Consider the following 12,987-nt stretch of genomic DNA (forward strand, 5'->3'; position numbering starts at 1 on the left):
AAGAATATTAATAAATGAAAAAAATGATTTTAAGAATTATGGAAAAAAAGTATGTGATGCAAAATATTTTTGGAGACTTTATGTAAAAAAATTGGATAAAAAATATTTAAAAATGAGAGACAAAATAATTTGGAAATAAAAGAAATAAAAGAAAAGAAAATAAAAATATAAAAGGGTGCAAACGGTCAAGAGAATTCAAAAAAATGTGATGGCTAGCTGTGATTGGCTGGATTTGAAATTTGGTACCAAAGTGCACGCTGAACCAACTTCATCTTTAACCTTGGATTCAATTTCTGCAAATCATGAATTCGTGTTTTTAGCAATACCCAGGCATGGAGTTAGCTTCACAACACATCATCGCTCATGTCTCCCTACATCAGAGCCATTGATTGGCTTTGAGCAGGGAGAATTTTTCTCAAGAACACAAAGAACCCTAAGTGTTCAAAATTAAATTAAATGAGTAATACGAAAGATAAATTAATGGTAGAAGAGGGCTTTTGATCAGTGGAATAATGCAAAGAGAGTGATAACTTATTTGCTCAAAGATTTAACTCGTAGCTACCTTTCCAATTGAAGCTTCGAAGGTTAAGAATGATAGAAATGGGGAGCATGATGCAAGAGGTTTCAAGGAAAAATGATGAAGGAGTTAGCTTCAGAGGATTTCGATGAATCTTTATGGGCAATGATTTGAGGTTGAAAGAGCTTGAATTGAAGAAACCACAAACTGGTTTTGGAGCAATATCGGATTCAAGTGAGACAGGGTTTTTCTGGCTATTCAAGCTCGCAAATTAAGGCAAAATGATCCTCTATTTATAGGAAATGAAATGGGAAGCTCACACATTCCAAACAGATCTGAATTTGTGTGAATTAGGGTTGACATTTTGGCAAATTATGCTCATGTGAGATGAAGCATGAAGTGTGTGATTTAATGATGAGACCTGGTCATTTTGTGTTTGTTTTCACTTGTTTTAGAATCATAAACAAGTTGCACATATGCAAGTGGTCCCAAGATAAAAAATGACTTATAATTTCAACTTTTGGGCATCGGGAAAAACAAAGTTCAATGTGCCATGTTTGAAGTTAGGCCAAATGGAATCCACTCATGTGTTTTATGATTTTCTTCATGCCTTTTGTTCATCTCATTGCAATGAATTGAATGCAAAAATAACCAACTCAAAAGGAGGCTTGAGGTGAAAATGGCAAGTGTTGAAAGTTGAGCGTGACATGCTTTCTAGGTCAGGCATTTGCTCAAACAATTTTGGCACATTTTGGGCATCTTGAGCCTCCAAGTTCATGACACCATAACTTTTGTTTCCCTCATGCATTTTGAGCCAAACTTGGTCCAAATGATCTTTGACATAATATTAACAAAATGCAAAAGGAATGGGATAAAAAGGATACTTGAGCTGAAAATGGCATGGTTGTCAAGTGGGGTCATGACAAGGTTTTGGCCTATTTTGGCAACATAGCCCTTTCCAAAATTGATGTCCTTAGGGGTTGAATTGATGTTTGATCACACCGAATTACACCGTGTTATTGACTCGGATTTCACATGTTTATTAGGACTTTATTATCATTTTGTTTGTATTATGCTCTCTTTTCTCTTGTTTTCAGATATTTAGCACTTTCGGACTCTTTTGGAAGAAACGAAGCAAAAAGACCTAAAATTAGGGTTTTTCAGCGAAATTACACACATGACGTTGCACATGGCAACCGCTATAGGGGAAGCCATGAGTCATCAGCCCTCAACTAGGAGGTAACCGCCACGTTCCCATGATCCACCCCATTTACACAGATGGCGGGCGCCATGAAGGGATGGCGGGCGCCACCTTTGGAAGTCACGTTCCCACTAAGGGGAAGTTGGAGGGCACCATGGTCTTTACAAGCTGCTGAAAACCTCTATAAATAGCTCGTTACATTTTGTTTTCCAATCATCCAACTTAGTTTTATAACACTAAGCATATATTTATCATTTGTAATAGCGATAATCCGTCACATCGGGGGGTTATCGCACCTTTGTGAGATTGAGTTGGGTCACTTCGAGTCGCTGTCGTCTTTAGCTTCAGGAGTCGGAGGTTTATTTTTGTACCAGAATCGAAGCCTCCGTTTGGAGCAGGTTCTTATTTATCGCTTTATTTATTTATTTCCCGCATCACTTTTATTTTATTTATTTCCCGCATCGCTTTTATTTTATTTATTTTCTGCACTCGCTTTAATTTATTTATTTCCGGCATCACTTTACTTTATTTATTTTTCGCACTCGCTTTACTTTATTTATTTTCCGCACTCGTTTTACTTTATTTATTTTCCGCACTCACTTTACTTTATTTATTTTACGCACTTTACTCGCTCTTAACGCCTCACATTCTAAAACAAACTTTTCATCATGATTAATACCGTTGTGTTTGTTTATATTACCATGTCTGGCTAAATCTTTTAAAGGTTAGAATGTAAGGATCGCGGTTAAAGTAATGTTTCACATATTGAATCTGTAGAAATACTTTAAAGGCTGTTTTGATTTTTAACTTGAGTTTTTCTAAAATAAAACTTGGTTAGTTTTAATTATTCGAGGAGTGCGAAAGCACCCTGGCTTAGTAACTAGGAATTTTTATCACTTTAAGGAAAAACTATTTTTTAAACCGTCTTCGGACGCGTTGATGGATTTAAAATCAGGAAACTCCTTTGGTAAACTTTCCAAATCAAAATCACTTTTCGACTAAGTTTACGAGTCTCATATCTTAAAAATAAGTTTACTACTTTAGCGTTCTGCGCACCTTTTATAAGTGACAATAAAAGACCTTAATTTAAGGGTAAACTCGGTTCTGAATACGCGAAAGCGACAGTTCCTGTTAAATGGATTCTTTTCAAGAGTAGAAAATATTGCCTCATAAGTAATTCTATTTAGACAATCGAAACATCACTTAACTGACCTGAATTACATTCAACCTGTCTTTACCTGCATTTATTATTTACCGTTATTTTGAAAACCCAATATCTCTTTTACACCGCCTTAGATAAACACCGTAACGATAGTAATCGATAGATTGACGATTGGTCTTTGTGGGATTGATATTCTTTTATATTACTTTGACGATTGGCGCCGTTGTCGGGGACCAACTTCGTCAAATTTTGTACCCTGTTGTTACACCGTATAGACTAAGGCATTATTAGCCGGTAAATGCGAAGAACCCGTAGTACCGAAAATTTAGTAGATCCTTTAGCGGAACCCGAACGTTATACTCGTACAGGCCTCTTACTCATCCGAATTAAGAAAGCTATGGCCGAGAATCGCGATAGGAGACCTCTTAAGGAATTCGCCCAACCCTCTGATGAGGAACCTAGTTCGAGTATAGTAAACCCCCTTATTCCTGCTAACAATTTTGAACTAAAACCGTTTTGTTGCAATTAGTGTATCAAAACCAATACGCGGGTCTCGCTACTGAGAACCCGAATCAACATTTAATTTTTTTTATCCAACTAGCCGACACCTTTAAATCTAACGGCGCTTCACCCGATGCGATCCGTTTAAGATTATTTCCTTTCTCCCTCAGGGACAGAGCACGTTCATGGTTAGATTCACTTCCAGCTAATTCAATAACTACCTGGGAAGACCTTAGGAGAGTAATCCTTGCTAGATATTTCCCCCTAGTAAGACTGCTGTTCTTCGAAACCAAATAACTAGATTTGCTCAAAACCAAGGAGAATCACTTTTCGAAGCTTGGGAGAGATATAAAGAGCTATTAAGAGTCTGCCCACACCATGGCCTAGAACAATGGCTGATCGTTCATACCTTCTACAATGGACTCCATTATAACACCAAGATGAGCATCGACGCTGCCGCAGGTGGTGCGCTGATGAACAAACCTTATCCAGAAGCTTGTGACCTAATTGAGGATATGGCCCAAAACCATTAACAATGGGGAACTGAACGAGCATTAATAGAGAAAAAGGAGACCCAAGGTGGAATACATGAGGTAAGCTCTCTAGACATGATGCAGGCAAAAATGGACGCTTTAGCCCTTAGGATCGAACATATGTCTACAAACACTAACACCGTAGCAGTAGTCCACACAAAGTGCGAACTCTATGGATCCAAAGGACACGAACCAGTGAAGTGTAACCTTTTGAACGAACTGAATACCGACCAAGTGAATTACGCCCAAGGTAACCCATTTTCAAACACTTACAACCCTGGATGGAAGAATCATCCAAATTTATCCTATAAAAACCAGAACCCTATCCAAAATCATGCACCTCAGAGACCACAAGGTTATCAAGCCCAAAAACCAAACCAACCTATGCAAGTTGTGCCCCAGAAGTCTAACCTTGAGAAGATCATGGAGAGCTTTATATCGGGCCAGACCAGCAAAATAAAGAATTCCTAAACCAGAACATTCACGTAAACGAACTTATAACGCAATTAGGAACCAAGGTTGATCAAATAATCACCCACAACAAGATGCTTGAAACCCAGATCTCACAGGTAGCACAAAACCAAGCCCCACAAATAACACCTGGAGGCCAATTCCCTGGACAACCTCAACCAAACCCTCGAGGGCAAGCTAACGCTATCTCGTTACGAAGGGCCTCATAACCCAACAATGAGTGAGTCCAAAACTTCTATACCTACCAACCAAGAAGAGGAACCGGAGGAACCCGAGAAACAAACCAACCAAGAAGGTGAAGCCAAGGAAAAAACTTACAAACCACCACCCCTGTACAAACCACCAATCCCATACCCACAAAGACTTAAACAAACCAAAATTAACAACCAACACCAAAAATTTATAAAAGTGATAGAAAAGCTTCATGTAGAGATCCCTTTCACCGAAGCTATCACCCAAATCCCGTCTTATGCCAAATTTCTCAAAGACATCTTAACTAACAAGCGTAGGCTTGACGACCCCAAACCTTTGGAATGCAACCTTATTTCCGAGGATAAACTCGCTAAGAAGGAGAAAGACCCTGGTAATTTTTCTATACCTTGCATTTTAGGGAGTCATGTGATCGACAAAGCTTTCCTAGACTTAGGCGCTAGTGTAAGTTTAATGCCCTTAGCTGTATGTAAAAGGTTAAACCTAGGAGAATTGCAACCAACTAAGATGTCCCTTCAATTAGCCGATAGGTCTGTTAAGTATCCTGTAGGCATTTTAGAAGACATCCCAGTTAGGATCGGTCAACTTTATATCCCAACAGACTTTGTGGTCATGGATATCAAAGAAGACGAAGATATCCCTATCCTTTTAGGTAGACCATTCTTATCAATAGCCGGAGCTATAATAGATGTCAAAAGAGGGAAATTAACCTTCGAAGTAGGGGATGAAAAGACCGAGTTCATTCTTTCGAAATTCCTGATGGCACCAATTCTAGGAGACGCATGTTATGCGATTGATATCATAGATGAGTGCATAAGAGAATTTGATCAGGGAGAACCTAAGATCGAACCATTTTCAAACCCGAATGAAAAGGATGACGAGTTAGAGGAAACAGAACCTCACACTAACGAATTTTTGGATCTTACTCCAGACCCTTCACCTAATTCTCAAAAACCAGCCCAAGAACTTAAGGAACTACCCAAGAACCTAAGATACGAGTTCTTGGATGAAGAAATGAACCGCCCAGTAATACTTAGTGCCACCTTAAACCAAGACGAGACGAATCGACTCTTGAACGTTTTAAGAAGATACCCCTATGCCTTAGGGTACAACATCTCTGATCTAAAAGGTATAAGCCCATCCATGTGTATGCATAGGATCTCTCTAGAGGAGGATTCAAAACCTTCTAGAGAACATCCGAGAAGGATCAACCCTGTGATGAGCGAGGTAGTGAAGAAGGAAGTCCTTAAACTACTGGAAGCTGGTATAATCTATCAGATTTCTGATAGTAAGTGGGTAAGTCCTGTACATGTGGTACCCAAGAAGGGAGGCATCACAGTTGTGCAGAACGAGAAGGGAGAGCATGTCGCTAAACGCATAGAAGGCGGATGGCGTATATGCATAGATTATAGGAAGCTCAATAAGGTAACTAGGAAAGACCATTTCCCCCTTCCATTCATAGATCAAATGCTGGAGCGTCTTTCCAAACACTCTTACTTTTGTTATCTTGATGGATATTCTGGATTTTTCCAAATACCCATACACCCCGAGGATCAAGAGAAAACGACCTTTACCTGTCCTTACGGAACGTTTGCTTACAGACGAATGTTGTTTGGACTCTGTAATGCGCCAGCTACTTTCCAACATTGTATGATGTCAATCTTCGCAGATTATCTCAACGGAATCATGGAAGTATTCATGGATGACTTCTCGGTGTATGGATTAGACTTTGAAAACTACCTTATTAACCTTGAGAAAATCCTAGAGAGATGCGTAGAAGTTAACCTTGTGTTAAACTGGGAGAAGTGCCACTTTATGGTTAAAGAAGGCATAGTGTTAGGACATATAACATCTGAAAGAGGCATTGAGGTCAATAAAGCAAAGATAGAAGTTATAGAAAACCTTAACCCTCCTAAGACAGTCAGAGAAGTCCGTTGTTTCCTTGGACAAGCCGGTTTCTACCGACGCTTCATAAAAGACTTCTCTAAAATAACAAAACTCATGACCGGCCTTCTGATGAAAGACATCGAATTCATTTTCGATGAAAAATGCATTGAAGCCTTTAACCGTTTAAAACAAGCATTAATTTCAGCACCCATTCTACAAACCCCGAATTGGACTAAACCCTTCGAAATAATGTGTGATGCTAGCGATTTCGCTATAGGAGTTGTTTTAGGGCAAAGAAAAGATAAGAAACTTCACGTAATATATTACGCTAGTAGAACCCTAGATGCCACTCAATTAAATTATACAACAACAGAGAAGGAACTCCTAGCTGTCGTTTTCACAATCGATAAATTTAGGTCTTATCTTGTAGGATCTAAGATTATAGTCTATACAGACCATGCAGTTATCCGTTACCTTCTGAGTAAAAAGGATGCAAAACCTAGATTACTCAGGTGGATCCTTTTACTACAAGAATTTGACTTAGACATTAGAGATAAAAAAGGAACTGAAAATGTAGTTGCTGACCATCTTTCCAGATTAGAGCATTTAAAGCCAGATCATTTACCTATAAATGATGACTTCACCTATGACAAACTGATAGCTAAGATAAATACCGCTCCCCTTGAACCTAATAGAGACAACCTTGGGACAATTTCAGAAATTAGTAGAGTACCATGGTATGCTGATTTTGTGAACTATCTAGCCGCTAATATCATACCACCTGACCTCAACTATCAACAGAAGAAGAAGTTATTTAAAGATATAAGACACTTCTATTGGGACGAACCACTCCTTTTCAAAAGAGGAACTGATAACATATTTCGACGTTGCGTCCCGTAAGAAGAAGTCAGAAACATCATAGAACATTGTCATTCTTCACCCTATGGTGGACATTCAAGCACATCCAAGACATACACTAAGATCCTTCAAGCTGGTCTTTATTGGCCGCCATTATGGCGTGATGTCCATGCTTATATTGTCCGATGTGACCGGTGCCAGCGCGCTGGGAACATCTCAAGACGTGACGAAATGCCTTTGAAGAACATCCAAGAAGTAGAATTATTTGACGTTTGGGGTATCGATTTCATGGGACCTTTTCCATCTTCGTTGGGAAACAAGTACATTTTGGTAGCCGTTGACTATGTGTCCAAGTGGATAGAAGCTATAGTCGCACCCACCAACGAAACAAGACTAGTCATCAAGATGTTCAAGAATAATATCTTTCCCAGATTTGGAGTGCCACGACTTGTCATAAGTGATGGCGGATCACATTTTATATCCAAGATATTTAATAAACTCCTAAGGAAATATGGAGTGAAACACAGAGTAGCAACACCATATCACCCCCAGACTAATGGTCAAGTGGAAGGATCTAACAGAGAAATTAAGCAGATCTTGGAGAAAACTGTATCAATATCTAGAAAAGATTGGTCTGAAAAGCTAACAGAAGTACTGTGGGCTTACCGAACTGCTTACAAAACCCCTATTGGAACTACACCGTACCAGTTGGTCTACGGGAAGTCATACCACTTACCTTTTGAACTCAAGCACAAGGCATATTGGGCCATCAAGACCCTGAATTTGGATTACCTAGCATCTGGCAAGAAGCGAATCCTTGATATTCACAAATTGGAGGAACTCCGCCAGAACGCTTACGAGAATACCGTTATATAAAAGAGAGAACCAAAGCTTGACACGACAAAAGAATCGTGAAAAAGGAATTTAATATAGGCGAATTTGCTCTTCTCTTCAATTCGAGATTACAACTTTTTCCAGGTAAGCTGCGTTCGAGATGGACAGCCCCTTTGAGGTGTCCAAAATCCTAAAATCTAGAGCAGTTGAAATCCGGAACAACTCCTATAATCCATTCGTGGTAAATGGAAAAAGACTGAAGCAATACCAAGGAGGTGACGTACCCACAGAATGTCATGACCAAACTCTGACCGACCCTCCAGTTCCTACCTCTAACATATAAATTTCGAATCGTCAAGCTAACGACGTTAAACAAGCGCTGCATGGGAGGCAACCCATGATCTCTTTTCCTTTACTTTTACTATTTTCAATTTATATTTTTATTTGTTTTATATATATATGTATATCTATGTGGAGACTAACAGTTATAATATTTGTGATTTCAGGTGTCCTCTGTTTCTAATCTAACTTTTCAGGAATGGAGAGTATCGATACTATGCCAATAATCTTTCGTGACCCGGTTCAAGAGCAGCGTTACGTCATGCTTTTCCAGCACCCAATGCTGCCCACCAGATATCCCGACTCGAGCTGCATGGAGGCATTAGGCATTGAGCCTAGTGTCATGCACTTGTGCAATCAATTACAGTGGGATGAATATACAGATGCTATGCACGTGACTTACATGAACCTGACTTTGGAGTTCCTGAGATCGCTTATCTACGAGCCTTGTGTTGGTCACGCCAGTGATGAAGGATACATTAACTTCAGGTTGTTTGGGGCGGAATACACCTTCAACCACAAGCGTTTTGGCGACTTGATTGGTTTTCAGACTGCCTATGATGCTTCCTCTGAGCTCCCCATGAGCTACTTTCTGAGCCGAGACGTCGAGAAGTTTTGGAGCGATATCACGTGTGGAGGTAGTCCTGACCCTTCCACCCAAATCTCCAGCAAGAGTCACAACCCTGCTTTCTGATACTTCCAGATGATCATTGCCCACACCTTCCTGGGGAAGAGTGACCCTGATACGCATGTGAGTGCTGAAGAGATCTTCTTCATGTACTGTACCATTTAGTCACTCCCGGTAGATTGTGGAGCTTTCTTGATCAAGAGTCTATATCTTAATGCTCGCTCTGTTGCGAGCCCTATACATGTTGGAAGCACGGTGACTCACATAGCCTCAGCCCTGGGACTCGATAGAAGACTATCTCACCTGACGTCATACTACAACTACACCTTGATGGATATTGATTTCTGTCTGGACCGTGGCCTTATGAGGAGATCTTCTTTCCAACCGAATCAAAATACAGGCTGTTAATTGAGGGTGAGACCATTCACTACTTTACTTTACCTGACCCTCAGGTGACTTGTGTTATTGATCAGGCCAACTGGGCCTACGCCCTAGAAGGGCAGGGAGAGACAGTAGACGCGCTGAAGATTGCACCGACCAGAATCAAAATCCGTACCAACAATTCGAATCTCCAGACTCCGAGCATGCAGTTCAAATTAGTTAAGCTTCACATGGAGATAGCCGAGCTTCGCCAGGAGCTTGCTGACGTTGCCCTGTAGGTCGAAGTATCAGTTGCCTCACACGACACCGAGACTGATATGGTGCATGATGAGATCGCCGATCTCCGACGCCAGATCACAGAGCTTCGAGTCTACGAAGTCGAGGAGACTCCATTATACCCTGAGCATTGATGCCATCATGAACCAAGAAATACCGTTTGAATTTCCCTATTTCCCCGTTATTTATTATTCATGCTTATTTTTATTATTTCCTTTGACATTATGCTTGCTTAACTTTCCTAAGATCTTTGGACTCGTGAATTATTATTGACTCTACGTATATATGTATGCATTATAATTATTATGTTTTTATGTCCATTTTGTTTTATTTTACTTTACTATTTTATTTTGTTTTATTTTATTTTGTTTTGTTTTATTTAATTTTGTTTTACTTTATTTTGTTTTATTTTATTTCGTTTTATCAAGCTTAAATAAAAAAAAACAACATTCATGGATACCTATATACACCCCCAATTACAAAAATGAAGACGAGAGGATTAAGGCCCAAGAAGTAAACAGCATAGCCGGCCCAAACCAAATCCGAAGACATGGCGGGCACCATAAGCTTCATGGCGGACGCCATGACGTAACAATCAGATTTTCCTTTTTCACCATTTATACCTTCTTCAACCTCTCCAAACCCATTCTCTTCTTCTCCCAACTCCACCAAAATTCATAAAAATTTTCCAAGCTTCTCATTTTCACTACAAGCCATTACAATTTCCCAACTCCACTCCTCCATTTCTCCACCAAAAATCCATTAAACTCTACTTTTTCATCTCTTTTCTACAAATACTCATTTTTCTCTACAATCACCATTAATGGCCGAAATGGAGTTTAACGACATCATTCTTCGTGGAGGAAATCCCGGTGAGCGATAAAACAAGATTTTGCAAAGATTGCAAACTCGGGAAATCCTCGCTACCAGGTATGTCGACGAAGATTGTTTGTACACTCTAGGCACATACCATAGTGTTTTCCACATGCTTGATAATTTAGGATTACACGATATTTTTGCTAGTAAAGCACCCACCTACGATATGCTCACTAGGGAATTTTTAAGTTCCCTAATTTACACTGTCCATCCTGGCACTGCTAGCACGGTAGGTACCGTTTATTTTAGAATGTTTAATGTAGAATACGAGTACACTACCAATGCTTTAGCGGGTTTGCTCGAAATGCCTTATGGTGATGGTGCTATTTGTGAGACGCCCTTAGATACTGAATGGGCACTCGAGACATTTACTTTTTGGAACAGATTATTTAATGTGAATGTCACTTCCTTTGAAGGAATTTTGGCTTCTAATATCCATAACCTGGCCGTACGTATTTTTAGATACCTTTTGGCATGTACAATATTTGGCCGAGAAAATTCCAATAAAGTAAGTGCCCGAGAATTGATGTTTTTACATGGGTGCCTCACTAATCATAGGATCAATCCTGTTCCTTTCATGTCGGCCCATATGTCTTCCATCCTTAAGAAAGGAGGAACCATCTCTTTCGGTAGTTTGATTACCTCCATTGCTAGAGCGTTGAATCTACACGCTGAGTTAGCCACCTTGGAACCACTCCCTCACCGCACCATTAACTTAAAGTTTTTGAAAGATATGAAATTATGCAAGGTGCGGAGAGAAGGTGGCTTCTACCTCATGATACATGGTGCAGATGTACCCAGTGTTGTCCTACCTTGCTCTCAGCGTACGGATGTGCGACATGCGAGGAACTGGACATACGATCTTGATGCTTCACCCTTTACTGGTCCTTTGCCACCTAACGTTCCTATGGACGAAGGGCAAGGGACCGATGATGAGTATGACCGGCGCGACCAGTCGCCTGCTCATGATATTCCTGCTGCATCACCTACACACACCGCACCTTCTTCCTCTAACCCTTTTGCAGGTACCACTCCCGGTTTCTACATCACCGAGGAGATGTGGCGCGAGCACCTAGCTCATGAGGAACGGCGTGACACCCTCCTGAATACCATAAACCAACAACTGTCAGATAATATGAGTTTTATGGTAGCTTCCCAGCAGCGTAGTAAGCGAGCACATCGGACTGTGACTGAGTCCTTGCTTGCGGTCACTAATGAGCAGTAACGCCAATGACATGCTAATGAGCGTCACTTCGCTCTCATCGAGGCCACCCAAGGATCTCTCCTAGGTCGCTCTCAGCAGCTGCAGGAAGGACTTAGTACTCGAACTAGACGTTGTCAACCCAAGCATCCTGACCAGAGCGGTGACAGTGACGGTACCGATGCTCACCCCTAGCTCTCTCTCTCTCTCTCTCTCTCTCTCTCTCTCTCTCTCTCTCTCTTCCAGGTTACTCCTACTCTATCTTATAACGAAACATTGAGGATAAGGTTCGGTTTAAGTGTGGGAGGAGATTCTATCGTTTTTCATCTTTCCTTTATTTTTATTGCTTTTTATCGCTTTCCTTTACTTTTATCGCTTTTTACCGTTTTCCTTTAATTTTAGTATGTTTTATGTTTTAGTTGCTTGTTTTTCCCTTTCAATAAAATAACATGTGTCTGACGAGTCATCTGTGTAAGTGTACCCTTATTTTCCCCATTCCTTTAACCTTACCAAAAAAAATTTTATCTGAGAAAATAGTACACCTTGAACGTTCAGGCTATAAGACAAGTTTATGACAGGATGTAAAAGACTTGGGAAAATAAGTGAATTTTTAGACGGTATTGTCTTAACACTTTAGGTTTCATGATTATAAGAGTCGATCCCGATACCCCAGGTGTTGTAGCCCTAGTTTTTGTTCCAAATAAGTCCTTAAGTAGTTTATCCTAGCAGTCAGCTCCGACTTAAGCATGCTCTACGTAGGGGACCGATGAAAATAAGTGAATGATCACAAAAATTCCTGCTTTGTTCTCAAATCGCATGAAAATCTGGGCTAGGTGACTCTCACACGGTCATTTAACCCAGCAAAATAAAAACATATGCGGAACATGCAGAAGAAAAATAAAAAATAAATAATAATAGCCTATTTGTTTGTTGGTTCAGAGGTATCTGGTGCTGAACTTGGTAGGGTGGATTACGATCCAATCCCCCACAACTGCAAATTGGGCTAAATAAAGGGGTTACACCAACTTATGTACCAGACCCCATGCTTAGAAAAATAAAATAATAAGCCTATTTATTTGTTGGTTCAGAGGTATCTGGTGCTGAACTTGGTA

General features: G+C 40.2%; 1 non-coding gene across 1 annotated transcript; it reads right to left on the minus strand.

The window, feature by feature from the left end:
• Positions 1-3,659: 3,659 nt before the first annotated feature.
• Positions 3,660-3,766, minus strand: LOC127098798 (small nucleolar RNA R71). Its single transcript, XR_007793493.1, has one exon. It is a non-coding gene; the product is annotated as a small nucleolar RNA R71 (small nucleolar RNA).
• Positions 3,767-12,987: the final 9,221 nt, after the last annotated feature.

This window comes from Lathyrus oleraceus, chromosome 6 (assembly GCF_024323335.1).
Source record: "Lathyrus oleraceus cultivar Zhongwan6 chromosome 6, CAAS_Psat_ZW6_1.0, whole genome shotgun sequence".
Lineage (NCBI taxonomy): Eukaryota > Viridiplantae > Streptophyta > Magnoliopsida > Fabales > Fabaceae > Lathyrus > Lathyrus oleraceus.